The sequence below is a fragment of the Quercus robur genome, chromosome 10, assembly GCF_932294415.1.
Source record: "Quercus robur chromosome 10, dhQueRobu3.1, whole genome shotgun sequence".
Taxonomy (NCBI): domain Eukaryota; kingdom Viridiplantae; phylum Streptophyta; class Magnoliopsida; order Fagales; family Fagaceae; genus Quercus; species Quercus robur.
Genome location: NC_065543.1, coordinates 4,552,270 through 4,565,974, shown reverse-complemented (window position 1 = coordinate 4,565,974; position 13,705 = coordinate 4,552,270).

The following is a 13,705-nucleotide window of genomic DNA, read 5'->3' as shown; positions in this document are numbered from 1 at the left end:
CTGGTTGCTCGGCTAGATTGCAAAAGTGCCATGTGGGTTAGGATGATATGATACAATTATGGGATGAGCTAACTGCTAGACTCACCTCTGAGGAGTTAGAATTATTCCTAGTGCAAGCTTGGATAATATGGAACCAGAGAAATGCAATAGTCCATGGAAAGCAACTGCAGGTACCAGGTGTTCTGAACAGAAGGGCTGAAGATTATATGGAGGAATTTAGGAGCGCCTAATCTCGTCTAGCCACTTGTTCCTTAAGCTCGAACCAGATCAGTTGGAGACCACCACCCCTAACTCACTTCAAACTTAACTTCGATGCAACGATTTTCAAGGAGGAAGAAGCCTCTGGATTTGGAGCCATAATTCGGAATGACCGTGGAGAAGTCATGGCTGCATTTTCAGGCAAAGGACCTCCAGTGTCTTGCAGCGAGGAAGCAGAAATTCTCGTGTGTCGTTGTGCGGTGGAGTTTGCGCTGGAGTGTGGTTTTATGGAGATGGTTGTGGAAGGTGATAACTGTCTACTCTGGAGTTGAAGAGAAGTTTGTCGTCACGGATTGGTCATATTATTCAAGATGTGCCTTGTTTGCTGCGTGGCTTTAGATGGTCACAAGTGCAATTTGTTAAAAGGAGTACTAATACTGTAGCACACCTTTTAGCCAGGCATGCAAAAAGTCTTGTGCATGATGTTATCTGGTTGGAGGAGTCTCCTCTGTAGTACAAGCATTCTATCTTGATTCTATTTCCATTTAATAAGATATGAGGATGCTTTCCTCTTCAAAAAAAAAAAAAAAAAAAGATAAAAGGGGTAGGAAAGTTAGTGAAAGTATAAGATTAAGTTAGGAAATTAATAAGAGGAAAAAAAAAAGAGTTAAAAAAGAAGATGAGAGAGAATGTTATAAATGGGTGGATAATGTGGCCGCTAATGTGGCTCAACAGGAGTGTAGTAATAATAAATATTACGCTTCAACTTTTAGAAATATATAGACTAGTCATATAGACCCATGCAAAGTGTGAGAACATAGAATTATTTTAAGACTAGTTGTAGAGGGATAACTATTGTTATTATATATTATATTTTCCTAATTTTTTTTTTATACAACTAAAATTTTTAAGTTTCAAATTTATTATTCAAATTCTCATTCTCTCAAGGAGGTTATATTTTTCTAATTTCTTTTGGTATAACTAAAAATTTTAAGTTTTAAATTTATTTTTTAAATTCTCATTCTCTTAAGGAGGTTATTATGATAATAAAAAGTTATCATATAATTACAATTGGTATTACTCAAATAATTGGTAATACTCTCAACCCAAACTTTTTTTTTTTTCTCATTCTTAACTCTTAAGTAAGTACATTGAAATGGACCAAATTGGAACAAATGGACCTAATTAGACCGAAATGGACTAAAGTAGATCGAACTAAATTGAATAGGTCAAAGTGGACCGAAATGGACCAAATGCCAAAACGCAATAATTTTTTTTTTTTTTTTTTTTTTTTGAGTCAGAAAAAAGTTTAAAAAAATGGGAGGGAATGATTGTGTGAGGGGGATCCTCGCACTCTAAATCTGTAATCATCAAGCACAAATGCGCAATTGACACTTGGGATTGGCATTCAATTACAAATTTTTATCCTAAAATAAAAGAGAGGTATAATAATCACCATTAACTGCAAATATTGTCCGGTGGCTAAAAGTTCGAATAGAGAATAGATTACAGTTGATAGATATATGAAATGCTTTCTTAGTCAGTCAAAAAATAACTATAATACACTTTTTCTGAAGAAAAAAAAAAATCAAGCATCTTCTAAGGAACTAACAAGAAAAATGAGTATGCATGCAGTATTGCAGTTTGTTTAGGAACTTGGTTTGGGTCAGTCCAGTTTTGAAGGGGACTCTGAGATTGTCATCAAGGCTTTACAAAAAGGAGATATATCCCTGTCTTCCTTTGGTCACTTAACTAAAGAGTAAAGTTTTCTTTTCCTTTGTTTGTTTGGATGGAGTTTGTTCTGCCAAATTGAGATAATGTCGTTGCTATTTACCAGCATCTTTTTCTCAAAAAAATAATAACGTTTCAGCCCAATTAAAGAAAGCTTAGAAATTTATGAAAATAATGAGCTGCAGAGGAAAACCATATACATTAATGATAATTAATAGAATCATTCGAAATCTTCTTTTAAAATAGTAATCATAATAATAATAATAACGTAACAATGTACACCATACAATTGCTAATTACTTTCTCATATTGAATGCCGAAATGGCATGATCACAAACAAATAGAAATTATTTATTTAACCCCCTCAACTCCAGAAGGTCTAAATTCCAATCTAAGTAACAACGCCCTTATTAAAATCCAGCACACCTGGAAAACAATAAAAAATACTTTAAGCCATTTGATTTAAGTGAAAATGAAATGAAACTGATGGTTTAAAAAATTATAATAATGTTTCTCAAAAAAAAAAAAAAATTATAATAATATTACTACTAGTCTACTGGCTGTATTATGAGTACACAGTGTTGCCCATACGAGGAGCCTGATTCTAAATGAACAAGGGGTGATTGGGCCCAGCTTTATGCAGATGAGGCTGCAATCGCCTCTCCTAGAGCATTAGCATTGGAAAATTTCAATGCTATTCTATTTTACCATTCTAAAACACCACTTTATCAATATACCATACCATTTTACAATACTTCCAAATCCCAAAACTCTATTTTTATTAAAATATTATTTTTTTACCTTTCTTTATTATTTTGTTTCCAACCGTTTTCCTGGGCTTTCCTAGGCTTTCCAACAGCAATTTTTATTCCTCTCTCTCAACCTCTAGCACCGGTTCAACACACAACACACACACACCCATGATACACCGATCATCCTACCCAAACCCATCACCACACCCACACACACAAACACAAACACAAACATCAAACCAGCAACAAAGAGCCACACACAAACACAAACCATCAACAAAGCCACACTCACAAACCATCAAACCAGTCCACCAATCAGCAAACCCAAGCCACCGATCTGAAACCCACGCTGCTGATTTAAAACCCAGGCCACCGATCAAAAAAATCATCACCGGAGCAAGCCCATTCAAACCCATTAAAAAAAAAATCATCACCGGAGCAAACCCATTCAAAAAAAATAATCTCTAGAGCAAACCCATTCAAACCCATTCAAAAAAAAATCATCACTGGAGCCACCGGATCAAACCCATTCAAAAAAAATCATCACCGGAGCAAACCCAAACCCATTCAAAAAACATCATCACCGGAGCCACTGGAGCAAACCCATTCAAAAAAAATATCACCGGAGCCACCGGAGCAAACCCATTCAAAAAAATGAGAGAGCAGATGAAGAGCAAATGGAGAAGCAGAAACAGAAGAGAGAGAAGAGAACAGAAAAAATGAGAGAGATGAGAGATAGAGGAGAGAGAGTAGAGCTACCGGAGCAAACCCATTAAAAAAAATCATCACCGGAGAGCATAGAGAAGCAGATGGAGAGTAGAGCAAACCCATTCAAAAAAATGAGAGAGATGAGAGAGCAGATGGAGAGTAGAGCCGAGAGAGCATAGAGAAGCAGAGACGGAAGAGAGAGAAGAGATCAGGAAAAAATGAGAAAGATGAGAGACAGAGGAGAGAGAGTAGAGATAAAATATATATATATTTTTTTTTAGAATACTACTACAGTGCAATTCTAAAGATAGAATTGCACTGTAGCAAGTATTGCAAAAAAATTTACAATAGTTGCTTTTAGAATTTTCTGATGCAGATGATTTTAAGTCTACAAATGCTAAATTTTCCTTAGATATAGCATTAGCATTCTCCAATGCTAATGCATGGACCTATAAGGCATATTAGCATGTACCATGGACCAAACTAGATAATAGGCCAGACTAAGAATTTCGACAAGAGTAGAAAGAATTTTTCTCAAAAAAAATAAAATAAAATAAAGAGAAGAAAGAATTGGTCTTAGCAATGAGTTGTACAAGTTACAACCCAACCCAGTTTTCATTCCTATCTTTGCTTTTTAATTTTTTATCATGTGCTAAGTTCAATACTATCTGATAATTGTTTCTTTGACTACTATAGAGAAAATTTGAACGATGGAGCATGTATTTTGTTGATAAGAACTTCCTCAATTCATATTTAGGAGCTCAGGATAAGATGCCAGCATATTACATGTACAAAATGTTACAAAACAGCTTAGTAGCATAGGCATATCTATAGTTCAAAATTCAACATTAATTATATCTATAGTTCAAAATTCAACATTCCCAAAGGGACGGGAAGATGGGAGTAAGCATACCGGTCCTTGGTAATTGGTAGCAACATAAATTATATCTATCAAGGCGGAACTAAAATTTTAAGAATGAGCTGGTCAAAGTAATAATAAATATAAAAATCTAACCAATTTAAAAAGTTCATATGAAAAATATGAAGAGTTTGGGGCCCAATCATTTATTTTTTGTTGTTGAAAATGTTAGATAAATTTAAGGGTGAAATTCTAATTCTTGAAAAGTTTGGGGGAGCCATGGCCCCCAAGCTTAAGTATGTAGTTTCTCTCCTCTACCAACAATAGTAACACTCATAATTGGGTCCAAAAAGATGACAATGGAGTGAAATAATTCCTTTAGAATGACAATAGACACTTGTAAGATGGATGTTCCAAAAAACAAAACAAACAAACAAAAAATAGGGACAAGATTCCAATACAGTGTAAGCAAGCATGCAAATAGAAGCAAATCTATTAAATGTAAAGGAACAATAATAGAGAGCAAGCATGCTTCCAAAATAGAAGCAAACCTAGTAAGTGTCAAGGAAGAATTTCATATGATCAGATAACTTCATATAGAACAATAGTGCTAATTTTGAGGTGGCATGGATTATACTTCATGGACATCAATCATGGGTTCAACCCTTAATTGTCTCTCAAAAATGAAGATTTGATTCGACTAATGATGTTTGTTACCCTAAATTGTTTTACATAAAGTGGCCACTTATTTTAATAAAATGGGAAAAATAAGAAAAATAATACATTCCTTTATTAATTGGATTATAAAAAATTCACATCTTTTTGTTTTTTAATGAACAAAAAATGGGTAAAGGACGACCAACGTGACAATTCTACCTAAGTGTGACCATAGCTCAACGCATCTTGTACATCTCCCAAGACCTCTAAACCACACTGCTCGATGGTTCAAAAATTCACGTCTTATTAGAATATAAAAAGAAAAATTACATAACTTTGTTTCTAGATATAATCTAAAAAAAATTACTTGGCTTTAAGCCCTATTTACATTCTAAACACAATTTCTTTCACTCTTTATGCATTATGTCAATTCAATACATACACGGATAAGAAAACGACAGAACAACAACAGACACTATTGGGAGTAATAGCAAGATGAGATAATGTCAGAATGGCCAAATGCAACAAGATGCTTCTTAAGTAAATAAATTGGAATTAAACATGCAGACTCTTGCATGTTCGGCTTTAAATATGTTACAAAAATCTTAAAGCTAGTTTTTAAGCAAAACCCAATCACACAACATTTTTTTAGCTGCTGATTTTTTTAATTTTTAATTTTAGATGTAGGGTTTCAATTTATGACATCCGTTTCTAATGATTGCTCATTTATTTTTTACCATTAAACCAAGACACTAATTAATGTTTGATGTAGGTAGGAATAGAATCTAAAATCTCTTATTTGACGATTTGTGTGCAAATTAAACCTATTTTCCTTCTAATAAGAAAATTTTAATGGACATTTGGCTCCTTTGGTTTCTGCGTTTGTTTCTCTTCTTTTTTTTTTTTTTTTTTTTGGGGGGGGGGGGGATAGAATTCATGTTACGAACTTTGTTTTTGTGCTTAACCGAGAAAAAAAAAAAAAAAAAAAAAAAAAAGCTTTGTTTTTGTGGGAAATTTAAGATATTATACAAGAAGGGAAATCACAAACACGTTTCCATTTGAAGTACCACAGGAAAGTTCTTCACCTAATAGTACTTTCCAAATTTCCTCATGAGACAATAAAAATAACGTAAAATAAAACCTAGGCATTGACATGTACCGATGTACGTGACAATTTACATTGATTATTTTCACCTAACCTTTGACAATGTATCAACAAGTGTTTGACTTTACAACACAGAAAGTTCTAAAGATAAAGAAAGGAGTTTGAATAGAGTTCTTTTTTCTCTCTCCCAAGTAGGAGCTTCTCTCTCTCGCCCAACTACTATCGAGCCCTCCCTCCCTAACCCCTTACAGGGCTCTTCCTTAGGCTTATGCCTAACTTTCCTCCCTCAAAACTGATATGGATCAATCAGTTGTAGAGGGCTTACTCAATCTCTGCCTCACCAAAGAAGAAGAAGAGGAAATAACCATTACAACCAAGAATAGAGCAGATTTGCTAGAGGAGTGTGCGCTGAGTCTCTTTGGCCGCCTACTCTCTGAGAGAAACCAAAATTTAAGAGCTTTAAAAAGCACTTTGAAATCGGCTTGGAAAATGGGTTCCGATCTGCAGATCGTGGAAGTTGGAAACAATGTGTTGCAATTCAAGTTCAATTCGGAATACCAAATGCAATGGGTTGAACGGAATGGGCCTTGGAATTTTGAAAACAACTTGTTATTGCTGTGCAGATGGCGGAAAGGTTTGTCCGCTTCAAATATCGTTTTCACGCACTCTCCATTCTGGGTTCAGATCTGGTATCTACCCTTTGAGCACATGTCTTTGGAAGTGGGCAGAGAACTCGGTAATAGCTTGGGGAATTTCATAGAATCAGATCGAAGAACAGGGAACTCAGACCAAGCTAAGTTCATGAGGATTAGGGTGGATCTTCAGCTTGATAAACCTCTGAGACGGAGGGGAAAAGTAGCAAGTGACGATGGAGAAAAATTTTGGGTCAGATTCAAATACGAGAGGTTACCCACCTTTTGTTACCACTGTGGCCGCCTGGGGCACGACGACAAACATTGCCCGGAAATCTCTGAGCTTCAAAACACCTCCAGGCAGTATGGAGACTGGCTTCATGCTTTTGGAAGTGCAAGGGCTGTGGGTGATAGATCTAAGTCTACTAGCAGTGGTGAGTTTGTTGAACGAAGGGAAGCGTACACTCACACTGGGGAAAGAAACTTCACTGCCTCAGTTATGGAGGATGGGTGTGGCAGTACCGACGAGCCCAGGAAAAATGAAGAAAACAATATGAGTGCTTTTGGGAAAAGCAGCGGCGCTGGATCGGAGAAGATGAATAGCGAACAAACCCTACAGGGGAGTGACTATCACACACGTGCGAGCCAGCCAGATACAGACGCCTCTGTGGCACGTGCTGGAACCAGCGCACCTCCCATTGGGCTCCCACGTGACTCCAGTTTAAACACGCCAGCAAAAGAAGCTCTATCACTTGTGGGCCAAAAAGCCCAAATGGAAAAGGACCTCATGGATGTGTCTAGCCTCATTAAGCCCACCCCGTTGCCACTTGACTCAGACAAAGGAAAACTGGAAGTCAAGACAGCATGTACAAGCCCACTACCGAGGAAGAAAACAAAAACAAAAGTCCAAATAAAAAAATTAGCTAGAGAGAAGGGGAATACTAAAGGCCCAACCTCTGATGCTATGTCTCCACCGGTTGGCTCTAAGCGTGCAGGAAAGCTTGTATTTGAAGATGAGGAGGAAGATAACAGAACAAAAAAAAGGTGCACCCAGTCAGGTATTTCCCAACCAATTCTTGATGAGATATCGGCGGTGGCTGCTGTGCAGCACCGCCGGGAGCAATGAATCCCCTTAGTTGGAACTGCCGGGGGCTTGGGAACCCCCGGTCAGTTAGAGCGCTGCACGACATTGTGCACCGTTGGAAGCCCAAAATCGTCTTCCTCATGGAGACTAAATCAAAAGTTAAGCGTATGGAGAGAATAAAAAATAGAGTCGGTTTCGCTAATGGTCTTATTGTTCCCAGTCAAGGCAGAAGTGGGGGTGTTGCTTTATTTTGGACTCGTGACATTAATCTGGAAATTAAGAGTTTCTCTGGGAACCACATTGATGCTGTTGTTAGGGAAGCAGAGAGCAATTTCTTGTGGAGGATCACCGGCTTTTACGGCCATCCGGAAACTCACCAGAGGTATGACTCTTGGCGCCTTTTAGCTTTTTTACATAGTCAGTTCCAACTCCCATGGCTATGCCTGGGAGATTTTAATGAGATATTGTCAATGGATGAAAAAGCAGGTGGTTCTATTCGCTCACAGCAACAAATGGATGGTTTTAGAAATGTTGTGGATTTTTGTGGTTTCTCCGATTTGGGCTACTGTGGAACTGACTTCACCTGGAGCAATATGCAAGAAGGTGAACACAATATTCAACTGAGGCTGGACAGAGCCTTTGCTACCCCTGAATGGGTGGAGAATTTTGAAGGAATGAGAGTCTACCATCTTGTTGACTCCACCTCGGATCACTGTGCTTTGTTCCTCACTGCTTCTCCGCCTCGACGTTCTTCCTATGTCAAACGTTTCCATTTTGAGGCATTGTGGACAAAGAATGAGGCATGCAGAGAAGTTATTGAATCTTCTTGGGGGATGGGTTTTGACTTGAGTACGCCTAAAGGCATTATGGAGAACCTGAAGTACTGTGCCTCAGAATTATCAACCTGGAGCTCATCCGTGTATGGCAATATTCCTAAGAAAATTCAGTCTAAGCGAAATGCCTTGAGCAATCTCACGCAGCAAGACAAAAATGGGGAACTAAGTTCTGATATTAGACTTCTTCGGAGAGAGCTTAATGATCTTCTAGATGAGGAGGAGCTGTACTGGGGCCAAAGAGCTAAAGCTCACTGCCTTAAAGAGGGTGACAGGAACACCAAATTTTTCCATGCTCATGCTTCGGAAAGGCGAAAACAAAACACAATTTTGGGGATTTGGGATGAACAAGGCAGATGGTGTGAGGAAAAGGAAAGTATTGCTCAAGCTGCTGTTGATTATTTTGATAACATTTATTCCATCGCTTGTCCCACACGGGTTGAAGAGGTTGCAGCGGCTATTCCCACCAGGGTGTCTGAGGATATGAATGAAAAATTAATTCAAGTCTTCACCAGAGAGGAGGTAGCCACAGCCCTTAAACAAATTCATCCAACAAAAGCACCCGGACCCGATGGTATGTCTGCTATCTTTTATCATAAATATTGGAATATTGTGGGAAATAGTGTAACTAATATGGTCTTAAATGTTCTCAATAACAATCTGCCCATAGCTGATATTAACAAAACCAACATTTCCCTAATTCCAAAAAAGAACAACCCCACAAAAATGTCGGAATTCAGGCCTATTAGCTTATGCAACGTAATCTATAAACTCATTTCCAAAATTCTTGCTAATAGGCTCAAAACCCTCCTCCCACACATCATCTCAGAAAACCAAAGTGCATTCACCTCGGATCGCCTCATAACAGACAATGTGTTGGTGGCTTTCGAGCTTATGCACTTTTTAAATCATAAAACGACTGGGAAAGAGGGCTGTATGGCAGTCAAGCTCGATATGAGCAAGGCTTTTGATAGGGTTGAATGGGGTTTTATTAAGCGGGTCATGGAAAAGTTTGGTTTTTGTTCTAGATGGGTGAATCTCATAATGCAATGTATCACATCAGTCTCTTATTCAGTCATTATTAATGGGGCTGCCTTTGGAAACATCACTCCATCTAGAGGACTTCGACAGGGAGATCCCCTCTCTCCCAGTCTCTTCCTCCTTTGTGCTGAGGGTCTCTCGGCTATCATTCATGAGGCTGTCAGAAATCATCTCCTCACAGGCATCTCCATTTGTAGAAGCAGCCCTAGTGTCACCCACTTTTTGTTTGCGGATGACAGCATTCTCTTCTGTAAGGCAAATCCAAATGAATGCCAAGAACTCAAGCAAATCCTTCAAAAATACGAGGATGCTTCGGGCCAGAAGATAAACACTGATAAATCATCTATATTCTTCAGCCCAAATACCTCCCAGAATACAAAGGAAGCAATCTTCTCCATTTTGGGCCCGATGATTGACTCAAGACACACCAAGTATCTTGGTCTTCCATCCCTCATCGGGAGATCAAAAAAGCAGGTGTTTTCTTCTCTTAAGGAGCGTGTGGGGCAGAAGTTAGCCGGTTGGAAGGGTAAGCTTCTTTCTATGGGGGGCAAGGAAATTCTTATCAAGGCGGTTGCCCAAGCAATCCCCACCTACACCATGAGCTGTTTTCAGCTCCCTCAAGGTCTATGTGAGGACCTTGAGAGCATGACAAGGAGTTTCTGGTGGGGCCAAAAACACCATCAAGCAAAGATGGCTTGGGTTGGTTGGAAACAAATGTGCTATCCGAAGTCAAGAGGGGGTTTAGGCTTTCGGAATTTGCAAGCCTTCAACCTCGCCATATTGGCAAAGCAAGCTTGGAGAATCCTTACCAATCCAAGTTCCCTTCTCGCCCGTGTCCTCAAGGCAAGATATTTTCCCACCGGTGACATCCTTTGTGCAACTCTTGGTTCCTCACCATCCTACTCTTGGAGGAGTATTTTTAGTAGCCTTAAGGTTATTAGAAAAGGTACCCGATGGCGGGTGGGCAATGGGAGGCAAATCCACATATGGGATGACAAATGGCTACCTACCCCTTCCACACACAAAGTCATCTCCCCCCCCCCCCCCGTTTGCCTCCCAACCTATCCGATGGTGTCCTCCCTCATTGATCCGGCCACAAAATGGTGGAGAGCTGATTTGATTAGAGCTACATTCCTCCCCTTTGAAGCCGATGCTATTCTAAAAATCCCCATCAGCCACTCTCTTCCTGAAGACAAACTGATCTGGATGGGGAACAACCGGGGTGATTTTTCTGTAAAAAGTGCGTACCATGTTGCCCATGGCTTGATCGAAGCTACGGATGATGTGGAATGTTCAATGGGGGACCCACTCAAACCTCTTTGGAAGATCCTTTGGCGCCTCAATCTTCCTGCAAAGGTTAAAATCTTTGCTTGGAGGGCCTGTGTCAACGGGCTGCCAACAAGGGAAAAGGTTTGCACTCGAGGTATCACCACTAGCAATGAATGTCCAATATGTGGTAAGGAACCTGAAACCGTCCATCATGCTCTGCTCCATTGTGACTTTGTTAATCTGGTTTGGAATTTCTGGCCTGAGTTTCCGCTGATGATCCTTAGGAACAAATGGACATTCCATGATTCGGCCTTGTACATTCTAGCCCACAAGCCTCCCTCTGATTTGGAGATGTTCCTCACTGCTGCTTGGGCAATTTGGTTTAACAAAAACAAAGTTATACATGATGATACATGCTCTTCTCCCTCCCAGACTTGGCAGATGGCCAAAAACTTAATTGAGGGACTCAATGATGTGGTAAATATTGACTTATCCACTCCTAGACCCTCTCACCAAGCTGGCTGGTCACCTCCTCCACTCGGTATTTTTAAAGTCAATGTTGATGGGTCTTCATCTGATCTTGAAGAGTCATCCAGCGTTGTGGTCATCATCAGGGACTGCAAAGGCCAAACCGTTGCTGCCTTCTGTAAGCCTCTTCAGTCCCATTACACGGCTGAACTGGTGGAGGTGTTTGCAATGGAGCAAGGTATCTTGCTTGCTCAAGAGTTACAGCTCTCCAAGGTTATGTTTGAAAGTGATGCTCTCGCAGTGGTTGATGCTATCAATGAATCTGCCTTTGGAACCCCTCACGGACATATTATCCAGGACATTTCTCATGCTCATCAATCCTTTGTTTTCTGCTCCTTCAGGCACCTCAATCGGGCTTTTAATGGTGCTGCCCATGCGCTGGCCCAGTTTGCCCGTTGTAATAGGACTGTCCATTTGTGGAAAGGGGTTACCCCTTCTTTTCTAGATCCTATTGTACTTGCTGATATGCAGCAGTAACCTGCTTGGCAGATTCTATTTGTATCCTCCTTTTATTTGCAATGCAATGCTATTTTCTCTTCCAAAAAAAAAAAAAAAGCACAGAAAGTTCTAAAGGACATACCCTGCATTTATTAACCCATTTTTATCACCGTATCTTCTTTATCATTTGAATCATTTCTAGGAATGCTGTCCGACCTCCCATACCTTATAATTTTGCTAGACTTTATAATCATCATTAATTTAATTTAATTAACAAGAGGAATTCAATCTTAATTCATTCTTAATATTTAGGATCCTAAATAGTTGAATGAATTTACTAATCATATATAATATATATCCTAAAATGCAAAATGCATCCTCTAAATTAGACTAAAATTTATTTTAGTCCTTTAACTTTACACTTATTTAATTAAATTCTCTAAATTTCAAAGTTATTTAATTCAGGTTTTTGTCCAATTTTATAAAAAAAAAATTGTTAAATATGCAATTAACTAATAAATAATATATTTTAAAAAAAAATTCTTACATAAAAATCTATAAATTTTTTTTATATTTTTTTTTCATGTAAAAACAATTTTTTAAGGAAATTTTTTAACAAATTCAACATAATATCTTAATTGAATAAATTTGAAACTTAGAGTACTCAATTGAATAAAAGTAAAGTAAGATGACTGAAATGAATTTCAGTTAAACTTAGAGGGTGCAGTTTACATTTTAACCTATAATATATTATAACTCTATCTAGGACACAATTTTTTTCACAACTTATTAAGGTGGTAATTTGTAAGTGGTAGACAATTACTTTCACATGAACATACTACTAACCCTACTTTTATTTCCACCACTCATAATCTATCAATAGAATATGTGAGAGTAAGTTGTATTACTAAACTTATTAGTATATTAAAATGGAAAATCAATTAATAATCCAAATTAAGATTCTAATTGTACTTTAATAAGAGTAATGTTAGAGATACAAATTTTTTACAAACTGCTGGTGTATGGTGAGTAGTTATTGCCTTATTGGTAAATGAAAAAGTGATATTAATAGTAGACCTAAATGAAAACCAATAAAAAGCTAATCACATTAATAGTTTGTAAAAGTGCTATAAAATAGTTTGTAGCTGTAGCATTACTCTTCTAATAATGTGTCTAAGTGTTTTTTTTTTTTTTTTTTAGAATTGTGTCTACATTTATTTAATTATACAATATACTGATGTTAGATTTTAAATGTACTCCAATTTCATATCAAGTGTCTTTCTAGATATACTGTCAATTACATTTACATGCAAATTCATGCATCTAAAATTATAAAAATATAAACTTGGGCTAAATTTAAATTTATTATACTTCTATATAATACTATAAATGTGTTTAGTTCCTTACTTATTATATAGAAACATTATAAATATAATTGTGGTTATTTTTAATTGCACATTTTTGTATATGCACTAATTTTAAGTTAGTCATCAACTAATTACAAGTTTATCATCCCTCTTGAGTCATTTTATGTTCATATTAACCTTCAGATTAAACAAATAATTAATTTGTCAATTAAAATACCTAATTAGTCATTGAATTTTTATTCCACGCACTAAAAAGTACATCCTTCTCTTGGAGTTGAGCCAATGGGTCTTTAATACTTCATTAATTATAATTAATTCTTTTAATAATCAATTATAATTACTCATTTATTATTATGACTTGTCTTAAATTATTTAAAATTAAGCATGTGCTTTAATTCACATACATGATCTTATAAATCACTAAGTAATGGATTAAAGAAGGTTCCTCCAACTTGATTTGGAGAAAAACTTTATCTAAAATAAAAGTAAATTGTAATTTTCTA